At 48.6% G+C, this 17,161-nt stretch overlaps 1 protein-coding gene across 2 annotated transcripts in view; it reads left to right on the top strand.

Moving 5' to 3' along the window:
• Positions 1 to 14,526: 14,526 nt before the first annotated feature.
• The window catches only part of RNF13 (ring finger protein 13), a 424,496-nt gene continuing 421,861 nt past the window's right edge, over positions 14,527 to 17,161 (top strand). Inside the window, exon 1 of one of the 2 annotated variants that reach the window (XM_086944085.1) lies at positions 14,527 to 14,599. The gene's annotated coding sequence lies outside the window, so the exon portion shown is untranslated. Of the gene's footprint in view, positions 14,600 to 14,638; positions 14,765 to 17,161 lie in introns of those variants that run through there. The other variant, XM_086944084.1, reaches the window with a different exon arrangement.

Here is a 17,161-nt window from a genome sequence, read left to right as displayed (position 1 = left end):
TTTTTCATTTCATACTTGGGGGGTGAGGCCGCACAGTGGGCAGTTCCTGTAGTGAGACAAGATGATCCTCTTCTTTATGATTGGGATAATTTCCGCTTAGAATTTGAGAAAATGTTTGACTGTAGAGCAGTAACGTTTTCTGCCGACAGAGATTTGCTGGAACTTAGACAGGGGACATCCGACCTAGTAACATACATCAACAGTTTCCGACGATTGGTAGCGGAAACTAATTGGCCTGAATCTAAGCAATCTGCCATTTTTTACCAGGGTCTCACTGACAAACTGAAGGATGTTTTGGCACACATCGACCCTCAACCAAGCACCTGTTCCGCCCTCATTGAACTTACCTTGCGCCTTGACCATAGAATTAAAGAGCAGAAAGGAGAACACAAGAAAAAAGAACGTCATGTTCAGCCATATGAACGTTCCACGCAGGGAGGAAAGAAACCGACATCAACATAACCCATGGAAATAGGAGCAGTAAGGGCTTCATTGACACTAAGTGAAAGAGACCATCGCCGAAAACAAGGGTTGTGCCTTTATTGTGGAAGAAAAGGACACTTCCAACGGGACTGCCCAGTAAAACCTAAAAACGAAGGTCTAGAAACTGACAGGCCGCCACCGGGATCACAGATAAAGGGGCGGAAAACTTCAATGCTTGAAGGCAGGAGAAGGGGAACCCTCAAGCAAGAAAATCATCCCATTAGATAACCCCATTAAATGTCCAGGAGTCGAATCACTTTTTTCTCAATATGTCCATTACCATAGAATCTGAAGAAAAAAGTATATGTGCCATGGAGGATTCCGGAGCCACAGGATGCTTCATGGATTATGATGAAGCTTTACGACTAGGAGGGCTCCTCATAGACAGGAGCCAACCCGAAACAGTCTATGCAGTAGACGGAAAAGAACTGGAATCAGGACCGATCAAATAGAAACACCCCAGAATACGATCTTACTTCTGAAGGTTACCATCATGAAAGGCTGTTGTTTAATATCATCAATGCTCCACAATACGGAGTGATACTGGGTCTCCCATGGCTACAAAAACATGAGCCTCTCATACATTGGACATCTAAAACCTTACGATTCACGTCCGCCTTTTGTCAAGAGGATTGTATCCAACGACTCCTTAGCCCCTCTCGGGCGTTAGCCTTGATACTACAGATCGCCACGGCTGCGAAAAAGGCAGTGGTTTTACCTGAAGTTTATGAGACATATTTCAGTGATACGCAGGCAGAGGTACTTCCACCACACAGAGAATACGATTGCAGGATTGACCTTCTACCTGGAGCTGTGGTCCCATGTGGTCAGATATATGCCCTCACAGTGCCGGAAAACACATTTTTACGTTCGTATTTGGATAAATACCTTGCGATCGGATACATACGTCCTTCGAGGTCTCCTGCAGCATCTCCTCTATTTTTTATTCCGAAGGCAAATGGTGAACTTAGATTTTGCATCGACTACAGGACCCTTAATACCATTACGGTGAAAAACCAATACCCATTGCCATTGATCCCAGTCCTATTAGAGCAAGTAAGAGCTGCTAACTGTCAGTTGTCACCCACTTGGAACCACGCTGCAGGAGCGACGATATTCCCAACCCTCTACCCCGCACAGACTGCAGCCTGCAAGATATCAACCACAACAAACTACAGTCTGAGCCCGGGGAGAGGGAAGGGTAAAAAAGAAACAAGGGGAAGAAGAAGGCTTCAATGGACCCAGTACGTCTCCAGCTCCCTTTAGTCTCAAGGGGAAGAAAGGATTGACCTCCCACCCTGCAGAGGAGAGATAAGAGAAATGACAATAATGAACATCACCTACATGCCCTTTCTCTCTGCGTATACCATAACATAATTCAACAACAACCCCTTCCTCTTCTTACCCGATGAGGGATTCAGTAGTCCTTTGTCGGAGACTCCGTATTCTACAACTGGACTTGAGCCTCCCTCTGCAGAAACAGTAACTCGTACTGAAAGTTCGATGAATAGCAAGCAGTAGGGGAAAAAGTCTCTAGACTGAAAAAAACCCTTAATGGTTGCTGCGTGACGTGATAAAGTTAAACTCCGACTTCCCGTAAAACCCGAAAAAACTGTGGCCACCAAACACGAAAAACAAACACCGACTAACAGCTGGTCCGTGAAAGCATCTCAAAAACACACAAGGATGCCGATAGAACTATAACACCCGGAAGTAAATCCTCCAACGTGTTTCTTCAGTCTGCACGCAGCCGCGTACAGACCCCAACGAATCCTAAAGCAAGTCCAAAGTCCACTCGCTTTACCCAGCTCTCCGACCTCCTGATAAGTTTCTCAGTAATCAGTTGTTTTCTCTAAGCACAACGAAGCCTCGCTCTGCTATCCAGAAAGGTCCATAAGAAATACACGAACACGGCAGGAAATCCCAAAAGCTAAGATCACGAAGGGCTCATAACATGAAAGACAACGTGACCGTTATCGAAACCAAGCAAGGAATGCCCAGACCGGCTACAATATATACTGTCACATGGGCTAGGGAGGGATAGGGGCGTGACCATCAGCATACGCACAGAGAGAGGACTGAGGTTCCACCCTACCTAATTCCCAACACCAACATATACTAGAAACTCAAACTCAGAGGTGCCTATCACCTTGTTCGCATACGACAAGCTGATGAATGGAAGACCGCCTTCAAAACGAGGTACGGGCTTTTTGAATATTTGGTGATGCCTTTTGGGCTTTGCAACGCCCCGGCTGCGTTTCAATTCTTCTTAAACGAAGTACTGAGAGAATATCTTGACCACTTTGTGGTGGTCTATATCGATGGTATATTGATATATTCGCCACAGATGAAGAACATGTTGGACACGTGAGTCGGGTACTACAGGCTTTACAAGACAATCATCTATATTGCAAGATAACAAAATGTGAATTTCACATCACTACGGTGGAGTTTTTGGGAGTTATGCTCACCCTATCCGGTCAAGGTATGGGGGAAAGAAAACTCAAGGCGGTAACAGAGTGGCCTCAACCCTGCAACCTTAAAGACATCCAAAGTCTGTTAGGATTTGCAAACGTTTATAGAAGGTTTATCCGGGGAATCTCCGACTTGGTAACACCTTTAACCCGGCTCACATGAAAAAAGACTCCTTTTGTATGGACAGAGGAAACACAGAGAGCATTTGATCAGTTGAAGGTTGCATTTTCCACGGCTCCGGTTCTCACACATGCTAACCCCGAGTTACCCTTCATTGTGGAAGCTGATGCATCCAAAGTTGCACTGGGAGCTGCCTTGTTCCAGAGACAAAACAACACAGGACACATCCATCCTATTGCATTTATGTCTCGGAAACTGAATCCAGCGGAAGTAAACTATACCATAGCCGAGAAGGAACTCCTAGCTATCAAAGACGCATTCGTCGAATGGAGACACTGGCTGATGGGAGCAACACTATTTGGTAAAGGTCTATAGTCAAGTGACAACACAAATGTGATAACCACAAAAATGTAATAACCAACAATTACTAACAGATGAACTCACCACTCACAAGACAATAGATGTTCTTTTGTATAAATTTATTTTATCCTAAGGATTTATATTTTCATTTTTTTGATTTTTTTAGGATATATTCATTGTATACAGATATATATTTTTCATCAAATTCTTAATAGTGTATACATATTAAAATCCATTGAAAGACAGACATAACAAAACACGTGATAATGCAATATGGCAAGATAGGTCACAACGCGCGTTTCGGCTGGCTAGCCTTCTTCAGGTGGCTATATATTGCACTGAAATATTAAGAAAAACATTGTGAGTGAGAGTTTAAGACATATGTGCATATTTTTACATGGGTGACATTAAACAAACAGTGTTTCATAACAATTTTAAACAGAACAGCATTTTTTGTCTACAGTCAAACTGTTAAGTATATATCGTGATGGAAGACATATGAGAGACAGAATCCTGTATACAATCCTATAGCACCCAATATCTTGTGAGTGGTGAGTTCATCTGTTAGTAATTGTTGGTTATTACATTTTTGTGGTTATCACATTTGTGTTGTCACTTGACTATAGACCTTTACCAAATAGTTTAGCTTCCCTATGTATAGCAAGTGTATCATTTTTTATAGATAGGGGTCCCCTTCTTTCCAAAATGATGGGAGCAACACACCAGGTGACGGTCTATTCAGATCATCGCAATCTGCAGTTCATGATGCGAGCAGCTCACCATCTTACCCCCGCGGTAATTACGCTGAATGCAGTTCTTTGAGGAATTTCATTTCATCGTAACTTACCGACCTGGAGTGAACAACAAGAAAGCAGACGCTCTGACATGTAAGGAAAATCCGACTATGCATTCTGTTATGCCGGAAAGAGCCATCATCGAATCTGGCAAGGTCTTGTGTGCTACACAAACAAGAGATGTCCTACAGAGCTTAGAAACAGGGGTACAAACGTGTGTCTGGAGGACATGGCTTAGACAACATAAAGAATGGAAGATGCGACAAGGCATACCCATGAAAGGATCACAAGTGTTAGTGCCAAACAAGACATTATGAAGAACCGTCTTTGCCTGGTGTCACGATTCACCCTGTGCGGGTCATATGGGATATGCAAAAACGCTGGAGAAGGTGTTGAGACAATTCTGGTGGCCATCCATTCGTCCAGATCTTCGTCAATGGGTGAAAGAGTGTGTAACATGTGCTCAGATGAAAAACGACCATCAACAACCCCAAGGTCTGTTACAGCCCATGCCCACAATTTGGAAAAAAATGTGACCCCTACCCCTAATGCATTCACTACTCGTAGGGAATAAATTGAACTATTTTTTGAAAAGCGAACAGTAGTGAGCTTAATAATTAAGCCAAAAAACCCAAGGAAACCAATCAACTAATTAGATGAATATTGTGACATGTAGATAAAATTGATAGAAACAAAACTTGCTGTTTGTATACAAAATCGTTTTTTAGTTCAGTTTGGTGCTCACCTTCCCTCCATGTTAAAGAACAGAACATGTTTCAGCACCCAGGCTAACGTGCTGCATAGCTACATACACAGGGCTCGAGACAGGGTACCACGCGGGTGGACGGTGTCCCCCCCACTTATTTTACCGGGATTTTACCGGCTGGACGCCGTCCTCCTTGCCCAAAAGATGGAGCCGGTACCCGAGTCTGCACCTGCACGCACGCTCAGCACTCACCAAACCTCACCTCCTATTGTCGAGAGAGGGAGAACAGAGCTAAGTTGTTTCACGCTGATGGAGCCGTTCAGTATGACAGACGGGCGCTCGTGGCCGTATATTAAAAAAGGGCAGTATGTATTCACGCATTTCAGACGGAGACCGGCAAATTTACTGTGGGCAATAAACACGCACCGAACAAGCGCAGCTTTAATTTCCCTGCTCCTTTTAGTGTCAATACGTGCCAAATTCCAACGTAAACATTCTGCTTTGCCCTTTGAATCTGCCCCCATCGCCTTGTAACCTTTGTTAATTAGAGGGAAAAACATTTTGTGATCAATTCCGGTTACCACCTAACTTGGATAACCCCCACTTCTTTTTTAGGTTTCGCCTCGCCGAAAGCTGCGCAAGCTGACTTTCGCGCAAGGCGAAAACTTAGTATGGACAAAAGTCCCGCCTCTCTGTTCCATTGGCTAGCTCCATAAATGGAGGCTAGCCATTGGAAGAGAGAGGCGTCCGTCTTTCAGCGAGGCGATTGGTGGGCGTTCCCGGCGATTTTTCTCATCCTGCCCCTTTGACAACGCCATTGCGGCGGTGGGCGTTTACTTTTTATTTTTTTGGCCGCCTTTTATTTTGTCATTTGCCCCGACCTCTGGTGAGTGCTTGCTGCTGTCCTGCCTTCTTCCGTCCCCCCTCCCGCTGTCCGTGTGCCCGCCCCCCCTCCCGCTGTCCATGCGCCCGCCCGCCCCCCCTCCCGCTGTCCGTGCCTTTCCCGCCCCACTCCCGGTGTCCGTGCCTTTCCTGCTGACTGCTAGGAGAGCCCTGCTGCTGCTGTGCCTGGCTTGTGCCGCCGCTCCGATTCGAGGTAAGAGCCAGCCTTTTGTTGTGGGCTAACATGTGGCCGGATCGCAGTACATCTGGGAGCCAGATGCGAGTGCCTGCTGGATTCTGTAAGACATAGAAGAAAGACCAATATAGGGACACGGGCGCGGGCTATTCCTGGGCGGAATCCTGGAGCTGATGCAATTCGTTTTAATGTTCTTGTTCTCAGAGCAGCCTGCAATGAAGGGCTTTTGCTGCGTCCTGGGCTCTCGGGGAGCACTGGGATAACCATCGGATGCTGCCCGCATCCCTGGTGCCGCCTTTTCACCTTTATTACATGTAGTAGCAGTAGCATTCACCCTTCTTATATATGGACCTCAACTCTACTAAACTGTTTCACGTCACTTGAGGCACAGTGACACTCATGTTATCGACTTCAGGAAGATAAGAGGTCGAGTCAGTCTTGTCGGCGTTTGGAGATTTGATCATAAAAACAGATCCCTGACGAATGACACAACCCACCAGACTATCTTGCTGGCTTGAAAATGGACACAGGCTCTCTAGGCCACCCGTGGCGACACCTTGCGCAGACCCCACATTCTACACTTTGTGGCAAACATGACATTAAAGTCGTTGTCCGTCGCCTAAGGACTGGCAGAGGACTGCTGCCCGAGGAGGGACATACCGCTCATATGTACGAAACATACCTTTCCACGGCACCCCTACCTCCTTAACTGCATCACCCCTAAACTGCAGAGCAGAACCGTCCCGAACCGCTTACATCAAACGCCCCCCTCACATCACATGCCCTCCCATCACACGCCCCCCTCCCCTACGAGGCCACCGCACCTCACCCAGCCATGTGAGCGGACCAGCCTCTGGGCAAGGAGTGGACATGAGGTGGCCAGTTCTGAGGCCCTGACGGACGTGCCCCAGCTTACTACAGATATGATTTCTCATGCGATAAATACGTGACTGGTGACTCTCTCCAGCGGTGTCCGTTTCACTGTCATTACATATTTACTATGATATTCGGCTTCAAGTTTTGTTTTATGCTCTCCTTTCCCCAACTCCTCGTGTTTTTTCCTCCCTTATTTCCCAATGTAATATGTAACATTATAAACAGCTTTAGTTCTTTCAACATAGTTCAGTCGTCTTGTAGATTTCTTTATGCATCTGTTGTCTTTGTAACTCATTTTTATGAGACTGTATTCTTAATAAAGCTGCTTAGACCCTTCTTTTATGTCTAATGTATGTGAGTCGCTTCTCCAGCTTACGAATGTCATATCCATTCAACCCTCTGCATGTGTTCTCGTCAGTGCTTTACAACGTACAGCGTGGATTCTTCCGTATACATTTCCTAATTTTCTGCACAGAGAGCCTGAAAATCTATAGTATAAACAAACATCCATGGTGACGTATGGGCTGTCTACATGCACCCACAAGCTTTCTACAGAGTTGAACTTCACCAGTGAAGTCAAAAATCTTTTTTTTCTGATTTACCTCAGAGCTTTATTCTTGTGGAAACGAGCCTTTCAGACCTGAACACATGAAAACATACAACCCCCACCCCACCTTTTCACCCCACACCCCACCCCACCTTCTCACCCCACACTCTGCCTCCTCACACCCACTCTGCCACCTCACCCCCACTCTGCCACCTCACCCCACACAGTACAAAGTATAAGTAGAGGTACAATACTGCAATAAATGGAGGACACTCAAACACAAGAACACACTGGGAAGGCAGTGATAGCTCCCCCCCAACATCGGTAAAACGGGCACTGTAGGGATGCAGACACCCTCACAGCTCCGGACCCTTTTATTAGGGCTGCCACCCACAGAATCAAGGTACCAGCAAGTACATACCCACTGCTGCTTCGGGGGTTGGACAACACGGTTACTGCCTCGCCTCGATCAGATGTAACAACTACTTTACTAATGCAAAGAGCCAGCCTATAGGCAGTGTGAACTGACCCTGCTACTGCACACGTTTAACCCCAGGAATCCTGGTGATGGGTAAAAACCAGTGTGTGAAAAAAAAAGAATAAACTCTGAGGCGTAATACATATCAGCAGCTGCACCTGAGTGTAATATAATGTTTATTTACATTGTTGGCGATCGGGCGGAGCACCATGACCCACTTGTGGCTTCACATTCGCAGGATATGGCCTCTCCTCACACTCAACAATGATAATAGAGCATTACAATCTGCGGACAGTGTATGCATCTTGTCCCTTGTCATTGGGTGCAAAGTTAGAACTCCTTAGACTGACGTGGTTCTGTGAGACCTTTTCTCAGGCCCCAGAATCACCCAGATGTTACTGCATCTGTTCTCACGTTGGTCTTTGCCCTTTACCAGCAAGCTGCTGTCTGAAGACATTATGTGGTTAAATCCCCGGGGCCACTGTGATGCTGGACTGCGACCTGGGCGTTTTCTCATCAGTGCCGGGTAGAACGTTAGCCCCCTCCCCCCGTCTTACATTATCTTAATGTTGATTAAAATGGTTAGTTTTGGTTATAATGTATTCTCATTAGCCAACCACTGTGGTACGTTTTAAAGCTTGAAATATACTGCCAATAAGCATGAATGACGTGATTACTACACCTTATAATCCCAATTGTGTTACGTAGCATTTTCTATAGACTGATTTACACACTTTTGGTTCATTGTCTCTGTATAACATCTGATGTAAAGTGCTCTGACTCCCTGCACTGGTATGACTAGCGCTATAAAAAAATATATATATAAGTATATGCTACTTACTCTTAGGCCAGGAGTTGGTACCTGAACTGTTGTCCTAGGTGTGCATAGCTTCATATTTTTCTCTGTCCCTGCTCAGTGTGCAGTGTGGCGCCAGGGGCGATTGGCTCTCCTTCCACACCCTACAGCACAGCTTTCCAAACTTTTCATGTTGGTGACACACCTTTTTGTGAAAAACAATTCAGGGACACGGTAACGTGAGGAAGCGCAGCGAGCGAGCCCGAACCACCTATGGTGGGTTCAGGCCCCACACACACATACCCCCCCCCCCCCCCCCACACACACACCCCCCCCCCACAACCCCCCACACACCACCCCACAGACACACCACCCCACACATACACACCCCACACAACCCTCCCACACACACCCCACACACACACACCCACACAAACCCCTACACCCCCCACACCTTAGCCACACACACCCCACACAACCCACCCCCAATCAACCGTATGGTGGGTTCAGGCCCCACACCCCACACACACATACCCCACCCCACACACAACCCCACTCATACCACCCCACAGACACACCACCCCACACACACACCCCACACAACCCCCCCCCACACACACACAACCCCACGCATACCACCCCACAGACACACCACCCCACACAACCCCCCCACACACACCCCTACATCCCCCCACACCTTACCCACCCCCCCCCCACACAACCCACCCCCCCAATGAACCATATGGTGGGTTCAGGCCGCACACACACATACCCCACCCCACACACAACCCACACGCAACCCCCCACACACCCCACACACACCCCTACACCCCCCACACCTTACCCACCCCCCCACACACAACGCACCCCCCAATCAACCGTATGGTGGGTTCAGGCCCCACACACACATACCCCACCCCACACACAACCCACAAACAACCCCCCACACACACACCCCACCCCCCCACCCCACACACCCCCCCACACACACACCACACACACACCCCACACACCCCTCACACATACCACCCCAAAGACACACCACCCCACACACACTAAAATCCCACACAACCTCCCCACACACCCCCCCACACATACCACCCCACATACTATCCCACAGACACACCACCCCACACACACACCCCACACAACCCCCCCCACACACCCTACACACACACCCCAATCAACCCTGCAAGAATTGTAATTAACTTTTAACTAATAGCGTTTTTCCTGCGCTATAATTTATATTGTTGTTCTGATCAGTGCTCCTGATATCTGGCAACTTTAGCGCGGGGACTGCTGAAATCGCGCTACTTCACCGCCATTTTGCTGTTGTTGTTTGTTTACCTGCCCCAGTGTCTCCTCCCCGCTCCCGCCTCCAAAGCTGACCCTCCCACGCTCCGCCCCCCCACTATCCATTTATGGACAGATGCACCCACGCGCAGCGTCCACGCCGAAGGTGCGCCAAAGGTAAGCCCGTCTGCGCCCGTCCGCGCCTGGACCGCGCCCAGCGCCAGACCCCCTGGCCCCCGCATTGCCCAGCCCTCCCGCATTACCTACGATGCCACCACCCTCCTAGCCCTTAACCCCGGCCGCTCCCCCAACTGCGTCCAAGCCGCTCCAGGTCACACCCATGGACCCTTTTCCTGCAACTCCTGCAAATTCATCGGCACCGACAACAACTCCGCTACGACCACACCACAGATTCCCGACCCCAACCACCTACAATGCATCTTGCTCAACACCCGATCGATCCACAGGCACGCCATTGACCTATGGAATCTACTAGACACCATCTCTCCGGACGTCGCCTTCCTAACAGAAACATGGATGAATGCCTCCTCCGCCCCAGACATCACCATTGCCATCCCAGAAGATTATAAGATCATACGCAAGGACCGTACCGGCCACACAGGAGGAGGAATCGCTATCGTCCATAAGAAATCCATCCACATCTCAACCAGCTCAGACGTCAATCTCGCCAACTCTGAACACCTTCACTTCCAGATCCACATCAACCCCAAGACCACACTCAGAGGCACCCTCCTTTACAGGCCACCAGGACCCCGCGCACAATTTAGTGAGGACATCACGGACTTCATCACTCCACACGCGCTCCCCTCCAAAGATTACATCCTTCTGGGAGACCTCAATTTTCACCTTGAAAAGAACAACGACCGCAACTCCACCACCCTTTTGGACAACCTCGCCAACCTCGGACTTAAACAACTGGTCACTTCCCCCACCCACTTCGCATGTCACACCCTCGACCCTATCTTCACCTCCAGCAATATTGTCTCCTTCAGCCACACTACGGCTCTCCTCTGGACTGACCACAGCTGCGTTCACTTTACCTACAACAAGCCCAAACCCAACAACCACCCCCTACCAACTCTGCAAAGAAACTGGAACAAAATCACCATCGACCAGATCTCCTCATCGCTTCTTCTAAACCCCCCAGCTCACTCCTCAAACCCCGACCAAGCCGCCACCAACCTCACCCTATGGTTGTCCAACAGCGCCGACATCCTAGCACCACTGAAAAAACGACAAAGCCAACTTGGCAGCAAGAAGGCCTCATGGTTCAACGATGATCTTAAGAAATCCAAGAAACTCTGCCGCTCCCTTGAGAAGGCCTGGAAAAAAGACCCAACCACCAGCACCAAGGACGCCTTCAAAAACGCCACCCGCATACACCACCAACTGATCCGAAAGGCCAAGAAAACCGCCTTCAACGACCGACTAGATAACAACGCCCACAACAGCAAGGAACTTTTCAACATCGTCAAGGAATTTACCAATCCCTCGGCCAACTCTAACGACATCACCCCCTCTCAAGCCCTCTGCGACTCCCTAGCTTCATTCTTCCACAACAAAATTGCAGACATCCACAACAGCTTCGACAACCAACCCGGAGACCAGCCCACCCAACCATCTGCTGGACCTTCACCCCCCTCGAACATCCTTAATGACTGGAACCCAATCTCCACTGAGGACACCATCCGCCTGATGAACTCCATCCACTCAGGATCCCCCACAGACCCATGTTCTCACCACATCTTCAACAAAGCAGACTCCATCATAGCACCGCACCTCCGAGACGTCATCAACTGCTCCTTCAACTCCGCCACCTTCCCGGAAAGCTGGAAACACGCTGAACTCAGCGCCCTTCTGAAAAAACCCACAGCGGACCCCACTGAACTCAAAAATTACCGCCCCATCTCTCTCCTTCCATTCCCGGCCAAAGTCATCGAAAAAGCTGTCAACAACCAGCTCGCCGCCTTTCTCGAAGCCAACAAATCCCTCGACTCCTCACAGTCCGGCTTCCGAGCAAAACACAGCACTGAGACCGCCCTCATCGCAGCAACAGACGACATTCGAACTCTACTGGACAATGGAGACACAGTCGCCCTCATCCTCCTCGACCTCTCCGCAGCCTTCGACACAGTTTGCCATAGCACCCTTCTACAGCGCCTCAGAAACATCGGAATCCAAGGAAAAGCACTAGAATGGATCACCTCGTTCCTCACCGGAAGAACCCAGAGAGTCCGCCTTCTACCATTCAAGTCAGAGGCCACTGAAGTAATCTGCGGCGTACCACAAGGATCTTCACTCAGCCCCACCCTCTTCAACGTGTACATGAGCCCCCTCGCGGTCATCGCACGCCAACACAACCTCAACATCATCTCCTACGCGGATGACACTCAACTGATCCTATCACTCACCAATGACCCTAGCACCGCCAAAACTAACCTACACGAAGGAATGAAAGAAGTAGCCGAATGGATGAAACACAGCCGTCTGAAACTGAACTCAGATAAAACAGAAGTCCTCATCTTAGGTACCTCCCCCTCCGCATGGGACAACTCTTGGTGGCCAGAAGCCCTTGGAAAAGCACCCATCCCGACAGACCACGCACGGAACCTGGGCGTCATCCTGGATTCCTCACTTTCAATGAACAGACAAGTCAACGCCGTCTCCTCATCCTGCTTCAACATTCTTCGCATGCTCAAAAAAACATTTCGTTGGATCCCCACCGAAACTAGGAAAACGGTCACCCACGCTCTGGTCACGAGCCGACTGGACTATGGAAACACCCTCTACGCCGGGACTACCGCTAAACTCCAGAAAAAACTCCAACGAATCCAAAACGCCTCAGCCAGGCTCATATTAGACATCCCGCGTAAAGAACATATCTCTGGTCACCTGAAAAACCTCCACTGGCTTCCCGTCAATAAGAGGATCACTTTCCGGCTCCTAACCCACGCACACAAAGCACTCTACAAAATCGGACCAGAATGCCTCAACACACGACTGTCCTTCTACACCCCCTCCCGCCAGCTACGATCATCCAACCAAGCCCTTGCCACTGTACCTCGCATCAACAAAACCACCATGGGAGGTAGATCCTTCTCCTACCTGGCAGCTAAAACCTGGAACTCACTTCCCACTTACCTTCGCCTTACCCAGAACCACCTAGCATTCAGAAAGCAACTTAAAACGTGGATATTCGACAAGTAATTCCCCACCCCCCCTCAAGCGCCTTGAGACCCTCTGGGTATGTAGTGCGCTATACAAATTCTCTGACTTGACTTGACTTCCCCCGTCGCGTGTGGCAGCCCGGGACTGCTCACTGCCGCACCCGAGCACTTCACAGGTCGTTAAAGACCTCGTGCATGTGAATGAGGCTTTGTTGTTGCTTCGCCCCTTCTAAGATCCCCTGCAGCTCGACTCTGCCGATTCCCGGCAGAAGTCATCTCCTTGCCGACACACCTACGGCTGTGGCGCGACACAGTAATGTGTCGCGCCACACAGTTTGGAAAGCTGTGCCCTACAGTGTTCCCCCTGGGCTGTGTATACGTATTTTGCTGTTTAGTGCATGTGTTGGGTGGTTGCACAATAGTGTAGAGATTAAATTATTGGCATTGTAAATGACAATGCCATTTATTTATCTGTTTTCAAAACCAACACATAAATACAAATTTTGTCATTTACAATGCCAATAGCTCAAACTTTTCAAAAGGCAAAACCATTGCATTGTAAATGCTTGTTTAGAACTTGTGCCCTGTAAACACATATAAAGTCCCAAAGGAGAGACCGATTGCATTGCAAATGCTTGTGTTTTTTTGCAGTTTTATATAACACAAACGTGACCCAAAGGTAGCACTTTACATGAGCACCAGTTGCATTACAGATGAACAAATTCATTTTAAGGCTTGGGGAGATTAGGTGATTTGTCCAGAAACACAAAGTATCCGAGCCTTGCGCCAGACTCGAACCTGATTCCCCAGCTTTAAAGTCGGCCGCTCTAACCGTTGAGGTACCAACCTGCGTGCGTGAACCACATTTGTAGCTGTTAGTGATGCAGTAGAAATACCCCATAGCGCTCATACATACTGTAACGGTTTTGCTTAACTTTGGGGAGATCATTTTCACTCTGACTGTTCCTTAATTACACTGGGCCCCAAGGCACCCTAGCTAAGCCACTGCCTGCAAACACCGTGGAAAAAAATATATTGCTCTCACAGCAGAAGCTCAACTAGAGCCAAAGTTCGGAGGGAGGCTACTAGAAAATTTCGGGGGCAGGCCGAAGCCCTTTGAGCCCAACGGGAATTGCGCGCCTGTCTCGCAGCACTCCACTATGAAGCGAACAGTGTGCCTCGGGAGGGGGAGCCCAGAGCACTGCACGCCATACACACTTTCACTTGCCGCAGGACATAATCGACGCCACCCTCCTCCTCAGTGACGGTCCCACCCCATCCTCTGGCGCGCGAGGAGTCACGGGCTCGCCTGAAGCCCAGGTCACGCGCAGTAAAGAAAATGAAAACAAGCCTCACGCAGTCTGACAGGCCGCCTCGTAGCTGGCAGTGAAGGTGAACCAATCAGGTATCGCAATGTTAAAAGGCCGCCAATGCGAGCTCGCGTGGGCGTGGCTGTGCGTCGCTGCCTGTCGCTCTGAGTTGTGCTTTGGGATGGAGTGAGATGGGAAGCGAGTAGCGTCCGGTGCCCCCTTCACAGGTGCGCACTGCGGCTGTTGTCCGCAGCCTCCAGGTGAGTATACATGCGACCCTGAGTAATGCCGGGAGCTCCTCCGGTGCTTCCCCGTAGAAAGGTCGGCCCCCGGCCATGAAGCTTCTCACATAAGTCTAAGGTTCCTGCTGCACAGGATATGGGGCTATGTGTGTAGTTGAATAGCCCCCAAGATTGTCTTCGCCCAACGTACGTTTTCTTGGGGACTAGGGCGTAGCTGAAAACAATCTACTGATTTGAGGGTTCTAGCTACAGCTGTACGTTTGCTTTTTTTGGGTTGGCTGGATGTGCATTTAGTAATCTTGCTCGGAGGTGAGTATTTATATCTTGCTTTAGGACAGAAGGCTCCACCTTTTGGATTTCTTGGCTCGGTGTGCTGAACATCTGGGATGCCGAGCAGGAAGACCGTGTGTGTGAGCCTTTTTGGCTGAGATGGCTCTCCGATTGGCCAAGTGGCAGGAGGCGTGGCGCGTGGACTTGTAGTAGGAGGCTGGGAATTTGACCTCTGGCTGTGCATGGGCAGAATGCTGTATGCTTGGCTTTTATTGGCCTTGGGTTTTACATGTATGACTCAGGGCAGAGATGGCATGTTGCAGGAGTTTGTATATATGGAGCGATGCTGTTTTTTTGCTGCCTGCATTTCCTTTTTCAAGGGGAGAAATACAGATAATTTGACTTCTTTTGAGTGACTGTCAGTGCTGAGATTAATGAATTTCAGGCCAATAGCTGTACATATGGCAGCAGGGGGAGTTAGTAAACTGGAAGATATTTGCTTAAATTACTTAATATCTCCTCATGTATGTGTGGTATTATAGTAATTTTTTCATGTGGGTTTATATTTTATTATATTTTGGCTCTGTAATGTCCTAAAACTTGACAGGCAGCAACGTTTGAATACACATTTATACGTTAAATAAGTGTGGAAATATACGAGTTACCACCTCTTCTGTTCTTTGTTCTCAAAATACATAAAAACATCGATTAAGTAGCAAATAAGATGACAAAAAAGGAATCTGGATACATACTGGCGGAAATGTTGAAAAATAAATAAACAAACATAAAACTGGGAGCCTACTTACTATTTCAAGAGGCGGGTCCATCAGTAGGAGATGTGGTATTACTGCAAACTGCTATGCCAGTCATAGAGGTGGGTGTGAGCTGAAAGCTTGGCTGTGGCTCTGCCTGAGGCTTTAACGAGCTGAACTTTCATTTGGCAGCTGTCTGCCACTCTTGCTCCGCCCTCATGCACAAGGAGGTAAAAATAAAGCAACAACATTTGAGGTAGAAAGGAGAGTAGATACCTATTTATTGAATTTGTACTAACTGAAACCATAAAACCTAGTTTAATCACTGCTTCTGTGTTTACCGATATTGTGTGTTCTGAGACATTTTATTTTATCGCTCCTCTTTCTTCACTATCGCATATGAAAGTGGCTGGGCTGATTTTTAGGTCTTGGAGACATGCGTTGCAGCGTGCATGTGCTGCTCGCTCTGCGAGGCTTCTTGTAATCCGGATATTTCCAGAAATGGAATTTAAACCCCGCCTATCGTTTTGATTGGCTGGCTTCATCGTCCATGCTAAACACTGGCTTCCGATTGAAAAGGAGGCTTCTTTGATACCGCCAAGTCTCCTTTTGGGATGGCCCATCCGGACTGGATCGTTTACTTTTCACAGTGGCGACAGCTTGTTTACGGACCTCAGACGGCGCCGTGTCCGCCTGTCGCCATCTCCCTTAGGTGCTGCCTGGGCCTTCCAACTGTGTCGACAGCTTGTTTACGTACGCCAATAAAGTAGCATCTCGCTCTGTTTATTTATTTTTACTTTATTTCAGAGCGCGGCGCCCGTTTTAGGCGACACCGCGCTCCGTTTATTTAATTCTTTTCTACAATGCTGCACCTATAGGATGTGGTGGTTCAGTGCAATCCCATCGGCAGAGGTGCAGGGCTTGGGGTGCTTTCAGAGTGCACAGACGGTGAGCTTGGCTGGTGGACTCCCGCGCAGCGACCTGTTCACACAGAGTAAACTGTTGTTAACCTACCGAGAGTCATCAACATGTGTCCTTGGGTGGCAAGAACGTTTTTGTGCAGTTTGTGTGAACTGCGGTTTGCTGTACCTGGAACACTTGCAGGAGGAGTACCGTGGGGGTAGGAAGGACAATAGTTTTACTAAAATTGAGTGTAAACTGCTTTCCGGGATGACAATTGTTTCTCAACGCTGACAAGCGAGTGTCACTTTGCAGCAGTGCTCGGGGGAGACAGTGTTAAAGGGGAAATGGGGTTTAGAATGTCTACACCCCATCATCTTGTGAGCATTCCAGGGGGCCCGGGGCTAGCGATCAATAGTTCAGCAGGTGCAGTGGCACCTAGCTAGTTATCGGCAGGCTGAAATCCAATTCTCCCACCCTTTCATTTTGTCTC

The sequence above is a fragment of the Lissotriton vulgaris genome, chromosome 11 (assembly GCF_964263255.1).
Source record: "Lissotriton vulgaris chromosome 11, aLisVul1.2, whole genome shotgun sequence".
Lineage (NCBI taxonomy): Eukaryota > Metazoa > Chordata > Amphibia > Caudata > Salamandridae > Lissotriton > Lissotriton vulgaris.
This window is presented reverse-complemented; position numbering and strand designations above follow the sequence as displayed.